Below are 22,566 nucleotides of genomic sequence, written 5' to 3' on the forward strand. Positions count from 1 at the left end.
CTAACCGAGGCGGGAGCACAAAGGAATCGCGATCGATCCGTTCGTGTCGGGTGAACGAAAGGGAACCGTCTACGGGAAATTCGATTTTTCTTAGCGAAAACCAAGAGAGAGGTTTTTTTGTCCGCGCTTCGAGGAGAAAACGCGTGTCCGGTTACGGGGACACCCCGTGGTCGTTACCGGTCCGCCATGTCCGTTCGGCTCGCGTCAGGGAACGCGGACCGGTTTGGTCGTTACCGAAATTTTCAGGCCGAATTCGTCCTGCTCCGGCTTTCGCGGCGATCGGAACGGAAGAAGTACACGCGTCGAGGAATCCGTTGGATGTCGCGCGACGCGGCTCTCCGCTCGGCGCGGCTCCGCGCGGTTCGGCGCGGTGAGCGATAAACTTGTTTCGCCGAGCATCTCGCATTAGGTAATACATAACTGGAATGGCGAGAGCAAGGGATAGAGAGAAAGGGAGAGAGAAAGAGAGGAAGGAGTCGTGAAGCGTGGAGGGGAAGCATCGACGAGGACGAAGCCGCGGCGAATACATAGGCAGGTACGCGTTCATTGTCCCGTGGGTAATAGTGCTTCTTCGTGCATTCAACGTATTCGTAACGAGATAAACAATACCCTCCTCGGATCTGCTACAGCTGTTAAGCGTTACTCGATTAAGGACATTCGCGTTACGTTAGAATCCGTATGCAACAGGGATGAACTCAAAAATCCTTCCTGCTATATTTTTCCTGTACTTTCTCGTTTTCAATAATTTTTATTACCGATAACTCTCGTTAGTAGCCTCCTTATCCTTTCGTTTACCGCTCGATTCGTTCTTTCGTTTCAAACCTGTATCGATAAATATTACCGTTACCGTCCTCGTTATCGTCGTTATTATTTTATATTCGCGCCGGATCGAATCGTAACCGAAGCAATAAACGATATCGATAATTAAAAGTAGAAGGTTATCGATTAAACATCGAGCGCGGGGAAATAAAGCGGAAAAAAGGTTTATACGGTAGTCGCGAGGTAACATCTCGTAGCAGTGACCCAAATACGTAATGTCTCCTATAGTTCCGCGTTATTAACGCACGTCGTTCGTGGATCGAATTTTTCATCGGCGACGATCAGCCTGTGCCGCGTCGACGGACAACGAGCGAGAACATTTTTGTCGGTCGTACGTATAGTTGGGCGCGTTTCGTGGTATTTAGGTTGTTCCGCTTTTCGCTCGTCGAGCATGGAACGGCTGCTATTATCCGGGATAGCGGCAGCAGCAGCAGCAGCAGCCACGGAATCGATCGATCGATTCCTTCGTGTTCGTGGTCCGAGACTTCCCACGAGAGAGAGAAAGGCACCCTAACGCGCCAATATATCCCCTTGAAATTATTTCGTAATGGCCGTGGTATTAAAAGAACGGTTCGAGCCCGGCGCAACGTTTAATTACCGTCCGTTTACCTGTAGCTGAATTATCCACGCTAACGATCAAAATATTCCCGTAATTTACTTTCTCGATCTCTTTTTTCGTCTTTCGCGCCGGTTCTAATCAATCCACGAGTTTTTACGACGCTCGTATCGACGGACGCGTTAATCGTCGAGCGAGAACTTACGAAGCGCGGTAATATAGCGCGGTCGTAAACCAAAACGACAAGTGGAGGCACTCGCACGCGGTAGCGCTCAAGGTCGATTTTTAATTCGATACGACCGTCTGCACGCGCGTTTCTGCGTCGATACTCGCAACATTTTTAATCCGAACTACGTGTACCTCCTTCGAATTCTCGGAAAATTCTGCGCAACTTCTAGTTTCTGAACTAACGATCTTCCGCTTAGTTTCTACCCTCTCTTTAGTTCGTACGTTTCGTTATCTATATTTTGCGGAAAGTCTAGCCAGATTCCGGTAATCGTCGAATCTATTTGTACGTACTTGCTCGATAACGGATGGAGCTTTAAAAATAACGACGAAACAATAGGTTATCGGAGAGAATAGGCGTGTAGTTCGCGGGCGAGCGTACAAGTTGAGAACACGGCCACGACAATGGAGTAGCGCTAGCCAAGATACCGGCCTTCGCAAAACGATCAATCGGTTCCTCCTTCGCGTTCTCGCGTTCTCGCGTGGCTCGACGAAGAAAATAGTACTGGTCGCAGAAGCGAGACAGCCGAAGAAGAGGGAGAGAGACGAGCTCTAGCGCCGCGATATATCCGCTCGATTTACTTTCTCGACTCCCTTCCTGTCCTTCCCTTGCCGCTTTCTCGCTGCACAAAAGCCGGGGGGGAACAAAAAAAGACTCGCTCGTCCGTGCGAGCCGCGCGAATATGCACCGCGAGCGCAATTATACGACGAACACGGCCGTAAAATGCGCGTAGTAGGCGACGACGAACGAACGAACCGAGGGGAGGGAAGACGCGGAAAAGAAAAGGAGAAAAAAATACTCGGCTAACGTTCACCTCCTTTCCCATTTTATTGTTCTCCCCTTTCCTTGCTTCCTTCCTTTCTTACCTTCGCCTGGTTTTACCACGCGGACCGCTTTTTACCAACCCCTTCTCTTCCTGTGCCCGTCCTCCTCTATTCGCGGACGGACGCACGGAATTATTTAAAGATCGACGCGACCCGACGCGACGCTTCGAGTTTCAGCTCCGACTTATCGATTGCTTATCGAGACTCGACGATACATCGATACTGTCGTTAAGATTACCGCGCCGGAGAGAGACGTCGGCGAACTGGACCGAGGTAATAAATTTATCATCGAACCGATCGTTCTACTAAAGTTCACGCACGCGTAAGTTTTCGCCAAGCTCGCGAACGTCGTTAGCCCCTTCGATTCGTTTACGCGATTAAAGGAACGCGTCAGACGGTTTACGTAACGAGCAGATTAATGGTATCGAATTTGAGCGTTAGGTCGAGGAACGTCCGGAGAATTAGATAAAAGCGAACAATTTAGAAATTGGGAAGGTTGGGAATCGATAAATGGCGGATTATTTTCAGGGTAACGTCACGGAAATTTGCGGTCTCCTCGCGAGTCAATCGCCCACTCGGAGGAGGAGGAGGAGGAGGCAGGACGGAAGTAAAACGCGATCGCTCGGTGAATATTAAAAGTCGCCACGGCGATGGCGCGCGAGGCTCGATCGGCCGCTCGACTTTCCCTTATAAACCATTTACGCGCGAGGGCCGACGAGGCGGTGCGCCGTTCGTAATTACGTAACGAACGCACCCCAAGACACCGGTAAATTACCGGCAACGGAGTGGCGGCTGGAACGGAAAAATAAGAAAGCCGAAGGGAAGGACACGCGCCACCCTCCGGCAACGGGGGTGGTGGGATCCCCTGCCGTTTCCGCCATCTTCCCTCCCTCTTTCCGCTCGCGAAATTTGTCCGTTCGCAACGCGGCCGAATTTAGGGTGGTACGCGACGGACTAATAACAAAAGGGCTGCACGGCCGAAAGGGGAGGCCAGAGGGCCGTGTGACTTTCCGGGGGACAAAGGCGGAAACACCGAGACCGGCCTCTCTCTCTCTCGTTCCATCCCGGTGTCCCTTTTACTCGCGTCGTTCTTTCGCCTCGCGTCAAGAGAGGAGAAAGAAGAACGAAGCGGAACGACGATGGAGAAAGGCGAAGACGGTGGAACGGGGGCAGAGGGGGTGGCGGATGAGGCGGAAGGCAGGAGGAGGAGAAGGTGGACGTCGAGGGAAGGCGGTGACCCGCGGTGCCTGTCTGCCGCGCTGCCCGCGCTGGCCGCGTTTCAGACCCGCACGGTTCTAGCGTGCCGCGTTCTACCCGCTGCTTCTCTCTTTCTCTCGCCGCGACTCTTCGCGCTATAGCCGTATCCCGTGCTTACTTACGTACAGAGTAGCTGACGTAAGCCGAAAAAGACGTAAATCGGGGTGAACTTCTCTTCTCTTCGAGGACAGCTGCCGCTTCGTTTCGATTCTCCTGGAACTAGCGAAATTCGCAAAATGGAAAATTTGGGAAAATGCAAAAAGCTCGTGGGTCCATCGGGTCGGTTAAGGGCGCGGAAGGTTGTGTGTCGTAGGGTGGCACGGAGAGTCGCGACTCTACTCGGCGCGCAACGCACACGGTTGGTGGGCAGAGAGAGCGAACGCGAGAGCATCGCTTCGGCGAAGAGGTTCGTCGCTTGCGGGCGCGAGGAGCGGAGGGAACCGTCGACGGTGATCGAGGGAGAAGCGCTCGGCGGCGGCGGGACGGGAAGGGTGAGGTTGTCGGAGGAGGCGGTGGACGAGGAAAGAGGCGGAGGAGGGTGAGCCGCAGCAGCGGGCGACTGCGGATCTGCGAGTAGAGACCGGGCGAGGAGGGTCGCGGCGAAGCGAAGAGCCAAGGGGGAAGACAGGGAGGACGGAGGTAATTTGAGCGTCACACGCCGAGCGAGCGAGCGGCAACGAACGAACGCCAGGCAACGTCTATGTGCTACATAAAGAGGCTCCCCCTATCCTCCCCCTTATGTATCCAACCCATCGCGAACCTACGATGCGACGCGACCCATGTACAACGCGTCCCAAAAGTCCCGCGTTGCCTGCCTGCTTGCCTGGCTGCCCGCCTGCCTGCTGCTTGCCTGTCTGCCTGCCTGCCCCGCGCGCTTCGTAATCGTGTCCCAGAGAGAACCGCGCGCTGCCGGGATACATATAGCGCTGTACGGGAGACCACGGCCGCTGGCCAAGCACTAGCTGGGAAATGGCTTTAACCCGGGTTATCGAGGGACATAGAAACGAGCCAACGCGGCTACGAAGGAAGGAAGGAAAGGCGAACAGGGCTGCGAAATTTTTCAGTAGTCGAGCACCGGCTAGGACACGGTTACCGACCAACGACCGCGTGGGTGTGGTTTTTGGCGGCAAACCTTCCTCCGAGGAACTCTACCGACGCTACGACAACCCTGCCACTTCGTTACCCGAGGTGTGTGCACCTTGCCCGCTGTATTTTCGATGAGCGCGCGCTCTCCTCACTCGGGGAATACCCGCAGTAAATTGTCCCGCTTCCGCGAGGCTAGTTTGCCCCACGGTATTTCGACCGTCTCCACCGAGGAAAATACGGGCTTAGACGATCGTTAGAAATTCGAGACGCAGGTCCGGACCTATCGGGGGTGCGCGATATATCTCGATTTCCCGAATTTACAAAATTCTACGCTTTACGAACTACCGGGGAAAATATAAAAAACGTATCAGGTGTTTGCCGCGAAACGTTTAAACTTTTTAATGCTCTTCCGATGAAGCGGTGACTCCGAGGTGAAACGTGATTTATGATCAAAGTTGGAGAATGATAATTTGTTTACCGAGCAAACTCGCGGAAGGGTTCCTCCCTTCCTCTCTCTTTCCATCTCTCTTTCCGTCTCTCCCGTTCGGCTATTCGTACGTGTCTCTCGTTCTTCCTTTCCGAGGCAACGCTAACTTTCCGAGTCTCGATCGCGTGGCTCGTACTTCGCACCTGTTATTGTTATAAAAGTCGAGCGGAGCGGCCATCGTTTCCGTTGCGCGCGTGCAATCACGTTTCGCTGAAGTTGCTCGCTATCGCGAGTCACGCGCAATTAATTTCGAACCGTTGCCATCGATCTTATCCCAATTAGTCTCCTTTTCGTACGCGTTTGTAGATGCATCTTGTACGCGCGATTACTGCCCACCGACTCGACGTTAATTAATCGACGCGAGTACGAGGCCCCGTACGTCGCTGGACGTTCGACCGGACGCCATTTTTTCTCTGCCACCAAGATCCACCATTTTCTCCTAACCAGTTACCAACCGGGAAAAATTACGTCTCCCGATAATTATATCGGCTCGAATTTCTTCGCTAAACGACGGTTAGATCGCGATCAATAAATTGAACTTCTACATTTTAAGCTCGAAAGGTAAAAACACTTGTAGAATTCTAAATATTTTAACCCTTTACACTCGAAGATAATTTGACTGTTCACAAACAGCAGCTTTAAAACTTTGTTAAAAAGTTAAATGAATTTTCCTGAGGTTATTATTTCTTTGCTAATAATTTCCACTATTGTTTGTTTCACTGTGTTTGTACATCACGCGTGTCATATTATATCAATTAAAAAACGTAGAACGTTAACGATAAAACGTTATGAAATGAAAAGATGTCCGAACACGTAACATTATTGTTCGATATCTGACGATACACCGAGTACGTGGGTCAGCAGCGTGCCGAGAACCCGAAATAATTAATCATCGCAGGCGATCGATCGGCGATCGCGAACGCAAATCCTCCAGTCACCCGTAAAACCTTCAACCCCGTTTACACGGTCGCTCTTATCAAATAATATTCCAGCAACATTCGGTCGAAGTCGAAAACGCTGATAAGCCTACTTAAATTCGATTAGCGTATTCGTACAGATTCGTAGGGGATAATCGAACGATATATAATTGGGTCAAATATCATGGAACTGCGGAAGCAAAAACTCGGAGTCGGAGAGGGGTTCTTATCGCGAAAGAGTAAATTCGCAAATATTTTGCTCGCGAGTGTCCGTGGGTTTGTTAACTTTCTTAACACACCCTGTATATCGAAGGACGGTATTGGGGCGGAACGAGCAGGGTGTACACCGTCTCCGCGTGTCTCTGTATTTATACATGACCTCGTGCACGTGCACGTACGTGTCGCGTGTGTGCGTGTACGTGTAAATGGGTGGGTGGTAATCGCGGTTCACGATGGCGACACGATATACACCGCGTTCCAAAAGGCTTCCTGTCGTGTTCCAAGGAGGGATGTAGCCATAGCTACGTCTCTGTCTGTGTGGGTTACGCGATAAAGAATCGCGAGTAGCGTTCGATAGGGAACGAGCATTAACGAAATTGTTGCGGCGTCGAACCACCCCCCGACTCTCCTATTCTCGCCCCTGCTCGACGTATGTGGCATTCCTGAAGTCCTTGCCGCGATATCGTCGAAGGGTTGATGAAATTGGTACGTTGATTAAATTGTTGCTCCGAGCTGTCGTGGCTGGTGCGACGAAAAAGACCGCGAATCCGTTGCTGCGACTTGTGTCCCGACAAACGCTCCCGCGATCACAATTCCGACGAAATCGCTCCTTTCGATATTTAAGCCGGACGATCCGAATCAAATTTTAAACAAATCGTCCCTGGAGAGCAATGTGGGTCACGCGGATTTTACTTTCCTTCAAATTTTTATCGCTGCCGAAGGAACTTTTTAACGTTTTCGACTTGGACACGGAAACTCGAAAACGTGAAAATTAAAGCTCGAAAAACTTTAAAATTCCGTGTTGAAGGTAGAAAAATGCTCGGAGAAGTGAAAAATTTCGAAATTCGAATCGCGAAAATAATTTGGAATTTTGTGGAGAAAAAGAAGAGAATGGCGGTAGATATAAACAATTTAGAAGAGTTAATAACGTATTCGTCGACACGGTTAAAATTTGGGAAATCGAGTTTGGAACGCGTTATATACAACGATCTTTATTAAAGTCCATCCGCTCGCTAAAGGGGATGGAAGATTTAAACCTTTCCCGGCGAACAGCCACTGTAGCGATTCTATGGCCGCGTTTATATCATTCTATGCGCCCTCAACAAGTGGAACTTCAAAAAGAAGTTACAGTTAAACTACTAAAGCCCTCGACGCCACGAGTGTGCTACTCGCAGCCCCGTGAAAGTTTTTGATCGTATTGTGCTCGAGCCAAAGAGCAAAACGGCTCGTTCCGAAAAAGATAAACGTCCCGCGATTGTTTACCTCTCTTTCTCCTTCTTTCTTTCGCGTTCTACCCAACAGCGTACTCTGCTGTTTCGTTATTAATCGCGATAACGAGATGCCCCATGAAAACGGCCATCCTATCGATTTACACCCGTGACTACCGCGACGAAAGTAATAAATGACCAAGATTTCCAACTAACGTCCGCTATCGTCGTTTAACGAAAACGTTAATATCCGTTGATCCATTAGCCACCGTTTCCACGAAGTCTTTATCGCGTTTCTTCAATTATTTTTCATCCACGAATTATCTCGCGACTTCCGAATCTACCAGAGATTACGTAAATGCGCCGCGTTTATTCGAAGAGGATCAATCGTCCAGATAATCCTGTATCCGTGGAAACTTCCGGTAAAGTTTCCGCGGATTCGGAAACGCAGCTAGGAGAAAGACGGAGACACGATCGAGCTCATGAATGAAGACAAGTTTGCAGCGTACTCGAAACAACGTGTACCGGGGATCCATTTCTTAGCGCGACAACGCGAACAGCCTCCGGCCGTTCTGAAACTTTCAACAACCAAAGTTGCGGTAACAGCTTTGCGACCGTAGCTACCTACGCCAGCCACGAAAATACGGAAAAATTGAAAGCGCGATTCTCGCAACCGTTCTACACCCTCCTTTCGACCGCTGCAATTATTTATTCTCGATCCCTTTCGGTAGAAATTTCGAAATACCGGGTCGGGTTATCGATTCAACGAAGGTAAAGGGCACACGGTGGTTTAAACTAGGAGATTCGATATTTAACACTCGATAAACATATCGGAAGCATCCCCGGGTTGTGGAATGGAACCAACACTTTAGAACTTATAAGTTTATTTGACAAACGGGAAGAACCGCACGCTGGTACTGACTACGGAAATCTGACGAAGAGTTTTCGTTACAAATATATGTAAGGGTAATAATCGGTGGTCAACGGATGGTGAAGGTACAAGGGATAGAACGAGTAACAGGGTACAGAAGGCTAGATGAGCTTGAACTATGACTAAGATGCGTTCACGTTAGAATAACTTGTTGGTCATACAACACCCGGTACACATGTAAAAGTGGTGATATAACGAGAAATAATAAGGAAAGAGAATGTTTGAGACGCAGAAAGAATTCGGTTGGGTGCGTAAGCGAGGGCGAATTGGAGGTCGTTCGGCAAAGTTCGCGCTCTGGCTAGAGACGCGGGAGGCATCCGCGTCTACGTCGTCGTCGACGTAAGGACGAATCACGATCGTCGGTATTCGTGGCGCGGCGCACAAAGAGGATAGAAGGTTGATGGAAAGGTCTCGGCGGTCGGAGAAGCGGGCAGGGTAGAAGCCGGGAGGATGGGAGGTGGCCGAGGCGGAGGGTCGCGCGATTAATTCGCAGAACGACAAAGGATATTCCCGCGGCCTGGCCCCGTATAAGCCCACCCTGTCTCTCCCCTCGGCATCTCCTCCTCGCATCTCCGCTCAGCTCCGGCGTGTCCGCGGCATTAGGCGTCGATCTACCGAGATACGGAGATCGAGGCAGCGGTGCGCCTCTGGCTTCGTCGATGCCAAGCACGTCTGCCTTTTGGGGCGCTCCTCCTCTATGTACATCCACCGCGTACATAGCCCACGCGCACATATGTACATCTACTGGCCGAGAGCGGTACATGCTTCCAGGTCTGGTCGGCTCTCCCGCGCGCACCCTCCCGATCGTTCGCCCGCCCGCTCCCGTGCACGACCACGCGCGAACCTCCGCGTATACTACAACGCCGTGGAGGAAAGGGGTCGCGCGCTCTCGTGTCCGCGCGCTCCTATGTACCTACACCTACACGGAGCCACGAGGATCGGTACATAAGCGCGCCGCGTCCTCGCGTACACGCTCGTTCTCGCGCGCGGGCTACCTAACGCACACCCGAGGCCAGTACATAACGTAGGTGTATGTAGCGGCGAGCAACTGTGCCGCGGCTCGGTCCGGTATGTTATATAGGGGGACAGAGAACGGTATAACGGCCGAGAGAGAGTAAGAGAGAGGGAGAGAGAGGGAATCGAGATCGAGCGGCAGGGCGCGGTGCCATGCGGCTTTATGTACGCGAAACACACGACGGTCGCCCGGTTGTCCGTCTATCCGTCCGCTCGTCCGTCCGTCGCGCACCTAACGTTGTATCAGGGGGGTAGGACCGCGAACCTTCCTTCTCTGTCCCTAACCAGTCGCCCTCCGGCTCTCTCGCTCCGTCCCTCCGCTCGTCTCGGTCGGTCGGGCGCTCGCGTGCGAGCGAGCACGCTACGGCTTCCGCGAACCGGGGTCACTTATGTATATAGGACCGACACGACTCCACGGCTCTCCGCTACTCGCCTCGCGAACTCGCCTGCAGACCAGATCCATAGTTAATTACCGGCCTAATCTCTATTCGCGATTGCCCGAAACCGCTCGTAAATCCGTATCGGTGTGTGCGTGCACGCTCGATCCCTGCCAAAAATCCACCTTATTTTCCGACCAGTTCGATCGACGATCGATACCGATCGCTATCGTTGTTCCGAGTAATCTTCCCGACTTTCGGATTCAACGTATCCACGAGCGACGAGTAATTGAAATAACCTCCAAATATATACCGTTATCTCGATCAGAAATTGCTCGTCAATTTCGAATTGCACTTGCGAGGAAATTTTCCTCCGGGGAAAGGGTTACTCCTCGTATTCTAATCGAAATAATATATATGTTAGTATCGATTCTCGTTGCGTCCCTACAGAAGGGGATGTCGCCCTTTCGCGCGGCGCCGTTCTTAACGTCCCTAACGAGGGAAAAACTTTTTTCGAGAAATCGACGAGTTTTGAAGAACGTTGTAACGACTCGAAAGTTTAAACGGAGGCGTCCGTGACTAGCGGTAAGGGCTCTAAGCGTAAAGATAGCGCGTCCGAATGCATCTGGGTCCTCGCAGCCGTTCGGTTCGACGGCGAAAGAGAAGGACGGCGGTGTTCGGTGGAGAGGGTCGGGTTGCGGAGGGTGTCGCGGCGAGGAGGGAAGAGCGCAGGATCGATCCCCACGATCGATCGCAGCGATATATACCGTTAAGAGGGAATCGGCGAGATCGGCGTGTTCCGGGCTCGACCCGCCGCTTCCGGTCACGAGGAGAGAACCACGCTCATCGAGGAAGCGACCGCTAGCCGTCTCTGTCTTTCCCTGTTCCGTTTCGCTCGGTCGTCTCGCTGGCTGGCTGACTGGTTGGCTGGCGAGCGAGCTTCGAGGTTTCGTTCCTTTCGTGCTCGACGATCGTGCGGCTAACTGAAACGAAAACGAAGTAACGAGCAGCGTCGCCGGGTTAGGTGGCTTCGTTTCAGCCGTTTCGTTTCACGGAAACCACGGGCGTCGCAGCTGCGCCTTCCAGGCCCAGGGATCCGCTCCTCCTGGAAATTCGATGCGCACCGATGCGCGCCGAGCCGCGTCGACTCGCATCGCGTCGTTCGACCGATCGACGCCACGGATTACGAGAATACCGGTCGTTCGTTCCGCCGATATTCTACTCCGCGAGCGTACGCGACGATCGACGCGTTTCCCCCTCGGATCGATTATCCGCCTTTCGAACCAGTCCACCCGCGCGCTTGCAATTTCTTTCCGTTTCTGTTACACTTCCTTCGATTTCGGAACGCTGTTTCGAATCGCCTCTACCCTCGATTTTCGACCTTTTAACCTACGTACGCTCGTTAAAATCGGTCATTTACCCGCAGCCTGCGCTCGTTAGCTTCTCTTTGGAACAGCGTTTCGTTGATACGCGATCGCCGAAACGGACCTGCTACTAAAGGTGCGTTCGCAATTAACGACCGAGTGTCAATTCACGTTTTTACGTATGGTTTTTCGTCGATACCGAAAACGCTGCGTTCAAACATTGTTGGAAAGAGTGCGGGACAGAAAAGAGTAATCCTGTAGTTCTCACGCTGTACGGTGTTACCTCGCTTTTCGATGTAAATCGGCGCGCGTGGCCCTTGCATCGAAAATACGCGTTTTACCGTCAGCGCTCATCTCGCGGAGAGCGGACAGTACGTGGCTGGCTAACAAAAGAGTTCGATACAGTCAAGAGCGAATCTGCGATAATGTACCGAGAGGTTTTGCATATTTTCGAAGTCGAGAAATTCGAATCTGAGAAACCAAGAAAATTTGAAAATTCGAAATATAGAAATTCGTGATTTATCGGGAGAAGAAAAGTCGCGAGTGTTCCATATTTCTAGGCCTCCCTCTAGAAGCGCCGTGTTCTCGGTCGTTTAATCGAAACGCGGCCTAACGAGCGAGCGTGAGTCGCTCGGATCGTCGTCGAAAACTATTCTCGTGGCTAGTCGAAGCTTTCGGCGACTCGAACTTCCGACGTCGGTAACGAACGTTCTCCGCGGACGCTCGTTAAACGAGCATCGTCTTTAATTAAAAAGCGGCTGGCAAGTCGCGCAATCGATCTTTTTTTCGTGATCGATTAAGGTGGACCGGTATCGGTTTGCCCCGAGGGGCTGGCGGCCATTGGTCGCAAGCAAGACCGCCCGTAGAATCGATCCTTGCTGACCCTTCTCGAAACAGGGTCACGCGAGGGATATTTCGAAATCGAGGCGCTGCTAGGAAGCATCTCAATTCCGCGAAGCCCTCCGTCCTCGAATTTTCTCGAGCTCCACCAGCTACCGATACTGCCCGCCACAGAAATTGCGGCGACACTGCCGTTCGTTCGCCTTCGTCTCTCGATACTGGTATTTATGTTCCTTCGATCTACACGGTGTTCCCAAAGAAAATCTACCGAGCACATCTTTTATTCTTTCGACTAAATCGAAAATTATCTCGATGTTACGGATCTCTTACTTTAACATTCTCCCCTTTTGTGTTTCAAATTATTCGTATCTCTACGACGGAACCGATCGTAGACTCATAACCTCTTAACCCTTTGCGCTCGAGAGGCGCCTTCGATTTAATACAATAATTTAAAAGAAGTATTATTTAATTAATTCTATAATAATGCTTATGTATAAATATAGTGAAATAGACAATAGTGGAAATTATTAGAGAAATAATAACTTCAAAAGAAGTCATTTAACATTTTAATTAATATTTTAAAGTTGCTGTTTGCAAACAGTCAAATTATCTCCGAGTGCAAAGGGTTAACCTACAATTTTCTATTCAGTTGCGTCGGTCACTAATTATTGCTACAACGTGAAGACAAAGAAAATTGAAAAGTTAAGCACGTCTTGTTTTTAATGATCCTTGATTCTGAAGACGGTGATTAGAATTGTACCCAAAATTCATTTGCAATGAAAATATGAATCTGGTTCGTCACATGTGAACTGTAAGGTGCGTCACGAGTGTGACATGATATTGTAGCGCAAGGAGTCTACAATCTTTGCGTTTACCCGTTCGATATCTTCTTCATGAACAAATTGGCAGACCATCATTCATTTGCAACTAAAATATAAATCTGGTTGGTGACATGTGAACTGTAAGGTGCGTCACGAGTGTGACACGATATTGTAGCGCAAGGAGTCTACAATCTTTGCGTTTACCCGTTCCATATCTTCTTCATGAACAAATTGGCAGACCATCATTCATTTGCAATGAAAATATAAATCTGGTTGGTGACATGTGAACTGTAAGGTGCGTCACGAGTGTGACACGATATTGGCAGACCATCGAGCGTTATCGCCGTTAGCATCGTATTCTTTAATCGTCCCAGCTAATCGCGAGCATGTCCACAGTGGTATTCGCTAAAACTGGAGAGAGAAATAAATTCGAACGTCCATCGGTCGATTCTAAATGTTTTATAGAGTGCACGGGATATCGATTGATCGGAGGCATCGGTCCAGTTGCGCAGCCCGTTCCACGAAGCGGATACCGTGGTTCCGCGCGACGTATTTGTCAAAGGAACAGCCAGCTAAGCATCGCTCGCTCTCCCGCGGCGGTTTTTGCGCGCGGCCGACCGCCATAGCCCGCTCCGCGCCGCTCCGCGAACCGCTCGAGGTGTGGCCGACTTCTTTTCCCCGTCGCCGAGCTTCTCTTCGTGCCGCTGACGATCCAGGATGAAGATACCGAACACGACCAACCCAGCCACGGTCCGCGTACACTCGCCGAGCCGCCATTAATTTCTTCCTCTTCTTCTTCCTCTTCGTTGTTCACGGTGACGTTCGTCTTTTCTCGCTCTTATACCTTCTTCTCGGACCGCCGCGATTCCTTTGTGCCTTCAGACTCCATCGCTGTATTTCCACTGTAAATCGGATTTTTGGGAATAGCTTTCTTGCAACTACAAAAATCTTTGCATATATCAAACTTGGGAAATGTCGAAATTTATTGAGATATTTTATATGTGCATTATCAGATATTTTAGATGAATGAATATAGAGATATTTTAGATAAATGAGTATACAGATATTCATAATAAATATTAGGGTTTTGAAAAGTATTCAAAATTTCTTCGATGACTTCAAAGTTTTTCATTGAAAAACTGAAGGACTCTTTTTTTTACACTAAAACTACCAAACCGGTTAAATGACCGCTCCGTAAGTTTCTTATTGTAAGGAACACATTTTACTAAAGTATATTCTTTAAAATCACCATTGATTTTCATTAAGATAAAGAATAAATGTGTGTACTAATTTATGTTTGGTTGTTTGTTTATTTACTTTCCAACTTCATTTTTAATTTTAAATTAAGTACACATTGTATGTGTACACAAAAATGGTTAAAAGATGATGGAAATTTTTTTGTTGACATTTAAAATTTCTTTAATAAATAAATAAATGTTTTTCCCTTAATATGTATGTCTCGAGATATTAGTCTTGCAATGATCTTGGTCTTGCAATGATTTTGCAAATATCTGAACATCAAAATTTGTAAGCACTGTTCAGAAACGTTAGAACAACAATTCGAAAACTCGTAAGGAACCGTGAAGCGATGATCCTTGACGAATGTCCGCGAGTGCTCGCACCGTTAGGCTCCGCTTTAATCGCGCGGCTGACGCACGCGGAACTAATGCGCGTCGGTGTGCGAAGCGGACTTCGTAACAGGACCGAGCTAATGAAGTATGGCCGAGGAAGAAACGAGCCGACCAAAGCGGACCGGGAGCGTAATGACGCCGATTTCGGAGAAAGTGGCATCACCGCCGGTATATCGTCGCGTTCGAAATCGCCTCGAATAAGGGCTAATAACTTCGGCTCTGTGTGCGTCGATCGCACCAGGGATCGAAACTGGTTCGCGGTTTTCGGTAGAAAGTAATCGCGGCGTAACGATGCCACGAAAGTCGCTTCGCGCGTATTACCACGGAGAAAGGGGAGAGAAACACAGCCGATGCTTTATTGCCTCTGGCAGCCGGGTTTATGCTTCGATTCTTTCGATACCGATACAATTATTACAAAGGTGTAATGTAGCACGATTAAGGAATCGTGCCACTTTTCTTTTGTTCGCTCCTTGGCTAACACGTTATCATTTAAATTGACAAACTTGAAATTTTTAATACTCTTCGACTTGAGGACTTTGAAGTTTAGGTGTGTTTGAAGTTTAGGAGTATAGGGATCGTTGAGTATAAAGTGCGACATTTTTATTTCGTTCGTTTTGTTGTTATAGGTGTGAACAGGTTCTGACGCATCTGATATTTTGTTCACCCCTTTGCTAACATCGACACGTTACAATTTAAATTGACAAACTTGACTCAAATTTTTAATACTTTTCGACTTGAAGATTTTGAAGTTTAGGTGTGTTTGAAGTTTAGGAGTATAGGGATCGTTGAGTATAAAGTGCGACATTTTTATTTCGTTCGTTTTGTTGTTATAGGTGTGAACAGGTTCTGACGCATCTGATATTTTGTTCACCCCTTGGGTAACATCGACATGTTACAATTTAAATTGACAAACTTGACTCAAATTTTTAATACTTTTCGACTTGAAGATTTTGAAGTTTAGGTGTGTTTGAAGTTTAGGAGTATAGGGATCGTTGAGTATAAAGTGCGACATTTTTATTTCGTTCGTTTTGTTGTTATAGGTGTGAGCAGGTTCTGATGCGGCTGATATTTTGTTCACCCCTTGGGTAACATCGACATGTTACAATTTAAATTGACAAACTTGACTCAAATTTTTAATACTTTTCGACTTGAAGATTTTGAAGTTTAGGTTTGGGTATAGGGATCGCTGATTATAAACTACATTTTAATTTTGTTCGTTTTAATGTTATAGGTATGAATAGCTTCTGACGCATCTGATAAATCATAGGACTAAGTGTTAACACTAAACCTACCGGCGTATAATATGCACTTAATCTGAGTTGAAAAATGGAGTCAAAAAATAAATGAACAATCAACAAAACGTAAATTAGTGCACACTTTAATTCTTTATCTTGATGAAGATCAATACAGGTATTAGAAGAATCAATTCAACACATTGTGTTATTTATAATGAGGATCTTGTGGAACGGTCATTTGGTAGTTTTAGAGTTAAACAATTCCAGATATCAGACAGTCTTCATTCGAACCTCGACTATTTCTTGATAATATAAAATATAATATAAATCATAAAATAGTATAGAAGCAAAATAATAAAACAGTGATGTTATACAATAAAGTACAAACGAAATAATGAAATCAGAGCAGCAAAATTTCGAATTCGTCCAAATGTTCAGGATGAATTAGGACGAACTTTCATGCAAAGTTGAATGTTTTTCGTAAACGGGAATAAAGCGGAGTTTGGAGAAATAACGGGTCAGAAATAGTTCGCGATGTTTCAGTTTTCAATCGAGCATTGTGTTTAAACGGTTCGTTGGTTCACGCGATTTCCCTTCGTCATTGTCCTGTTAGCCAACAGCGATTCAGCCGATTCTCACGATCGCGGCGAACGTCGGTCAAGATAATCGCGGATATTTCGTGGCTCTCGTTTCACCTCGTCGATCCTCAGCCGGGTTGGCAGCTGGCTGCGATCGATTCCGACGATCACGTGGACATTTTGTCCACGGGGAAACGCGTGTAACGGCGCGCACACAGACGGTCGGCCATTATAGACGACACGTATAAGACACGATCGTGCTGCGGTAGGGTCATGCCTAATAAACTAGTAGCCGGCAGTTACTGGCATACGTCATTGTGCAGTTGCCCAGTTTCCACGACGATTTCGAACAGCCGGCCCTGTCGGAAATACACCCGAATATAGCCGATGCAGTTCGACGATCGTTCCCGAATTATTGCCGATATTCGAGCTCTCTTGACGATGCGAGTAGAAAAGATACGAAAAGTCACGCTCGAGGAACTTTGGCTCTTCGTATTCTGCCGATAATAGACGCGTCCGGAGAGCCGGCGACACACGGTCTCTATAATTCAAGGAACAATAACGACATTGACTCTCTCACCGTTCGAGAACGCTCGTTTACGCGTTGGCAACTTCTCGAGATTCTGTCGAATCGAAAAATTGTCAAAGATTGCTTCCCATAGGAGAAAATGTGCGCGTTGGCAAACTAATATCAGGTATCGCACAATACGATTACATAATCGATTATGTGTAAGATTGCACAAATCCGATGAAGCAAGACGAAATCGACGACGATCGTAGCAATAATATCTCGCGACTGATTTACAGATTTGCCCTCGCCGCTTGTTTTACAGCTCGTCCCAATTCCTCGAGGAATTCGGCCCCGGCAAGTTCAAGAACTCGATTCCCGAGCCGCAGTTACCCCCTCCCCCTTTCTAACTCGGCGTCAACTCTGAAACTCCAATTGAATCTGCAACCTTTCAATAAGTTTGACCCTCGGCGTCGTCGTCGCGACGTCGATCCGTTTTTACGGTGAGCAGACTCGCAATTTTACAGTTCGCGAACGCGAGTAACTACTATGGCTCACCGAAACCCGTTCCGCGCTATATACTCCCTTTATTACCGACCAATCGAACACGCGCTTCTACTTTGTCTCTTCTTCCTTCTCGTTATCTTTATAGCTTTAACATACATCTTGAAATTTGCCGCTTCACGGATATCGTAATCTACGATCTGACAGAGGTGGCGATCTAACGAGTACCTTGCGATATTCCCTCGTTTTTATTTTCGATGAATAACAGCAGGGAATTTACCATAACTGTGAGGTACTTTATAGTTCAAATGTGATGAGACAGGTTTTCACTCGATTTTTTTGGTTAGGTTCAATAATGTATTTAAACATATTCTGGTTGTATCAATATTGTAGGAATTAGCTAGTTATGACGCAGATCATTCAGCAATTTCTATGTACCTAACATTGTCTTCATTTGTCTCAACATTGTAGGAATTAGCTAGTTATGATGCAGTCGTTCAGCAATTTCTATGTACCTAACATTGTCTTCATTTGTCTCAATATTGTAGGAGTTAGCCAGCTATGAATTACACAGTCATTCTGCAATTTAATGTACCTAACATTGTCTTCACTTGTCACAATATCAAAGAAATTAGCTAGCTATGAATGATGCAGGTTGTTCAACATTTAAATGTACCTAACATTTTCTTCAGCTGTCTCAACATTGTAGTAGTTAGCCAGCTATGAATTACATAGTCATTTAGCAATTTAATGTACCTAACATTGTCTTCAGTTATCTCAACATTGTAGGAGTTAGCTAGCTATGAATGACACAGTCGTTCTGCAATTTAATGTACCTAACATTGTCTTCACTTGTCTCAATATTATAGAAATTAGCTATGAATGATGCAGATTATTCAGTATTTCAATGTACCTAATATTTTCTTCACTTGTCTCAATATCATAGAAATTAGCTAGCTATGAATGATGCAGGTTGTTCAACATTTAAATGTACCTAACATTTTCTTCAGCTGTCTCAACATTGTAGGAGTTAGCCAGCTATGAATTACATAGTCATTTAGCAATTTAATGTACCTAACATTGTCTTCAGTTATCTCAACATTGTAGGAGTCAGCTAGCTATGAATTACAAGTCATTTAGCAATTTAATGTACCTAACATTGTCTTCACTTGTCTCAACATTGTAGTAGTCAGCCAGCTATGAATTACACAGTCATTCAGCAATTGAATGTACCTAACATTCTCTTCACTTGTCTCAACATTGTAGAAGCTACCTATCTAGCTATAAATGATGCAGTTCATTCAACAATTCAATGTTATGTACCTAACATTGTCTTCACTTGTCTCAACGTTGTAGAAGCTACCTATCTAGCTATAAATGATGCAGTTAATTCAACAATTCAATGTACCTAACATTGTCTTCACTTGTCTCAACATTGTAGTAGTCAGCCAGCTATGAATTACACAGTCATTCAGCAATTGAATGTACCTAACATTTTCTTCACTTGTCTCAACGTTGTAGAAGCTACCTATCTAGCTATAAATGATGCAGTTCATTCAACAATTCAATGTTATGTACCTAACATTGTCTTCACTTGTCTCAACGTTGTAGAAGCTACCTATCTAGCTATAAATGATGCAGTTCATTCAACAATTCAATGTACCTAACATTGTCTTCACTTGTCTCAACATTGTAGTAGTTAGCCAGCTATGAATTACACAGTCATTCAACAATTCAATGTACCTAACATTGTCTTCACTTGTCTCAACATTGTAGTAGTCAGCCATCTATGAATTACAAGTCATTCAGCAATTGAATGTACCTAACATTCTCTTCACCTGTCTCAACATTGTAGAAGCTACCTATCTAGCTATAAATGATGCAGTTCATTCAACAATTCAATGTACCTAACATTCTCTCCACTTCTCTCACCCTCATAGAAATTAGCTACGACTGACCTAGCTGTGTCCGAGACATCTGTCCAGAAAATTATAAATTAACTAGTTAACCAAAAAGAACCGTGTTTGAATGAACATGGAACATGTAAGATCAGATTATCGTGAAATACAAACGATTAGAAGTTGAAGTTCGAGATTTAAAAAGATCTTTCGATTCTGTTAGAGCGCGGGTTCGCGAACGTCGTCGCGCCGACACGAGACTCGCGTCGAAATGAAATCAGCCTTAATGAAAATTCCGGCGTGCTCGCTCGTGAATCCTTGGATCTCGTGAGCGTCGCCGCGAAATTTATGCGTCTTACGAATCCTAGTCGCGGGACGACATACCTATGCAAAGCAGCTTCGAGTACCCTCGTTTCTTGCGCGCGATAACCGCCTTCCCGCTGATTTTACCGCCGCCCTGGTATATCGTGTTATTAAGCGACCGTAATTTTTCCTAAAGAACCGCCCGATACGTGGAAAGATGGCGGAGATCTTGCACCTCCTCCGATGTGTTCCCAGCAAATTGCACAATCGCCTACTCTTTAGTTTTCGTTCGTGTTTATTTGCGAAAATTACTGCAGCGTATCGAGCACGCCACGCAAAATCACACGGAAGGAGATTCCATCGCGTCAACCTCTTCGTCATAGTTTCAAATTATTAATTCTTACGTTTTACAATTTTTCTTTATTTTATTTTACAATGCAGAGGTATATGCAGGAGCAATTGGTACACTCTGAGTTGTATGGCAGTTTTAGGTAGCTCTTGACGGGCATTCTTTCATCGTGAGGACTTTATCTCGTCGTGGACTGTGCCACATCGGTTCAAACGAGAGAAATAGGCACATACAGCAATTTCGAATGAAATTTGAAGTGCTAGTAAGAGTCCTAATTCGCTCGATTAAAATTGAGCAGAGTAGCGATTGGTATGGTAGCGTTTCGTATCGTTCACGAATACCTACGAAGGTTATTTAGAAGGCCTTGGCGACGTCTCGCGCCCGGCGAAACGCAAGCGGGTCGGATTTTGAACTTGGCTCGGCTCGATTCGTTCCACGGCACGTGTTTCGCAAGAAGTTCCCGCGCCTCGTGGAATTTCGTCGAGCACCAGCCGCGGACCGTGTTCTCTCGTGACGAGGTTGCGAAACAGGAAGCTTGAATTTCGATAATCTCCACGCTGGCTCGGTCTCCGTCCCGCGGCCGCGTTTTTACCGTTGCTCCTCTCTCGCTCCCGTCGCTGTTTCGAGCGAGCGTGCTTCGGTGAAAATGGATCTCGCGTCGTCGTTGCCGCCGCCACCGCGACCGAACCTGTCGAACGACACGGCTCCCTTTCACCTCGCGGAATTCGATTTTGATCGGGCCCGAACTCGCGTTCATTTTTTGTCCACGTATTCGTCCTTCGAACACTTTCATCCTTCGCCAACGCCGAATTCGGTGCAACGATCGTCCCACGAACTCGTGAATTTAGCTTGCCGAAATTTTTGTAGGGTAAACGTGGATCTTAGGACAATCGATACAGGCAATTACGTTTCAGCGCGTCGGAAGTCACGTCGAGGATACCCGTTGCCAGCCGTGTTGTATGCGGCGAAGCAAACATTCTATTTCGATACGACGAAATCTCGATGCGCGGGATAAGCCGTTCCAATTTCGGTTACGGCTCCCTGCCATCGGATCTCGATCGATCTGCAACGACGAATCTTCATTTTTCTTTATTTCTCAAAAATTCCATTCACCAATTCTACGTTAAACTTAAGTGGCTCATTCTCACAGTACTTTACACGTCGATGTAATATTGTGTCACCTTTGAGAGACTCTCGTCGTTCCGTTTAATACAATAATTTGAAGTTAGCATTTTTTAACAATTTTTGTAACATTCCACTGTGTATAATTATAGTAGAAATTAGTAGAGAAGTAACTTCAAAGGAATTCATTTAAATTTTGAAGTTTAAGTTGCTGTTGCAAAGAGTGAAATGTTCAAGCGAATTGTTCAAAGGGTTGCTGCTCCAATAATTTAGTGCTATCACTTATCTGAAACAGACAGTAATAAAAATCAGTGCAAAAATAATTTAAAAAGAATTCATGTATGTTTGTACCTGTAAGTTTCACAGTTTTTAGCAGAGAGTAAAACGTTCAAGTGCAAAGGGTTACTGCTCCAATAATTTAGTGCTATCACTTATCTGAAACAGACAGTAATAAAAATCAGTGCAAAAATAATTTAAAAAGAATTCATGTATGTTTGTACCTGTAAGTTTCACAGTTTTTAGCAAAGAGTAAAATGTTCAGATGCAAAGGGTTACTGCTGCAATAATTTAGTGCTATCACTTATCTGAGACAATAGTAAAAATCATTATAAAAATAATTTAAAAAGAATTCATTTAATTTTTGAACTGTAAGTTGCTGTTGCAAAGAGTAAAACGTTCAAGTGCAAAGGGTTACTGCTCCAATAATTTAGTGCTATCACTTATCTGAAACAGACAATAATAAAAATCAGTAGAAAAATAATTTTAAAAAGAATTCATGTATCTTTTCACCTGTAAGTTTCACAGTTTTTAGCAGAGAGTAAAATGTTCAAGTGCAAAGGATTACTGCTGCAATAATTTAGTGCTATCACTTATCTGAAACAGGCAATAATAAAAATCAGTAGAAAAATAATTTTAAAAAGAATTCATGTATCTTTTCACCTGCAAGTTTCATAGTTTTTAACAAAGAGTAAAATGTTCAAGTGCAAAGGATTACCTGCTCCAATAATTTAGTGCTATCCCACTTATTTGAAACAGACAATATTAAAAAAAGAATTTAAAAAAAAATGCATGTATCTTTTCACTTCTAAGTTTCACAGTTGCCGTCTGCAAATGCCATCACTTATCTCTAACCTAGCTAATTAAAATGTCCTGCTGCAGGATAACGCTACTCGATGAAGGTTCAAACGCTACTCCCTTTCAATATATAAAATCTTCACCAGAAATTGAAAGTTAAAGGTAACTTCGTATAAAAAAGCCCGTCTCTAAGGTTGCGACCCAGAGATTACTAATCCTCGGATTAGAAGAACAATGTGTGTAAAAGATTGAATGGTAGACAGTGTCCGTGACGAATGAAAGAGTGGACTCGAACGGTGAACGAGTTCGAATGCACGAGTCGTTACACCGACTGTTATGCAAATTAAGCGAATGACAGTCGTGCGAAGAAACGACCGACCGATTGTTTGGAGCGTGAGGAGAAAACGTTTCGATTCCG

The 22,566-nt window shown here is 46.4% G+C and overlaps 1 protein-coding gene and 1 long non-coding RNA gene across 3 annotated transcripts in view; one reads left to right on the forward strand and one right to left on the reverse strand.

The window, feature by feature from the left end:
• Positions 1-22,566, forward strand: part of LOC100883993 (dynein regulatory complex subunit 7) — a 122,571-nt gene that overhangs the window by 61,759 nt on the left and 38,246 nt on the right. The window lies entirely within an intron of this gene.
• LOC143265218 (uncharacterized) lies at positions 18,599-21,899 on the reverse strand. Its single transcript, XR_013039501.1, has 3 exons — positions 21,575-21,899; positions 21,426-21,509; positions 18,599-21,360 (listed from the first exon to the last, which is right to left on the reverse strand). It is a non-coding gene; the product is annotated as an uncharacterized LOC143265218 (long non-coding RNA).

The sequence above is a fragment of the Megachile rotundata genome, chromosome 10 (genome assembly GCF_050947335.1).
Source record: "Megachile rotundata isolate GNS110a chromosome 10, iyMegRotu1, whole genome shotgun sequence".
NCBI lineage: Eukaryota > Metazoa > Arthropoda > Insecta > Hymenoptera > Megachilidae > Megachile > Megachile rotundata.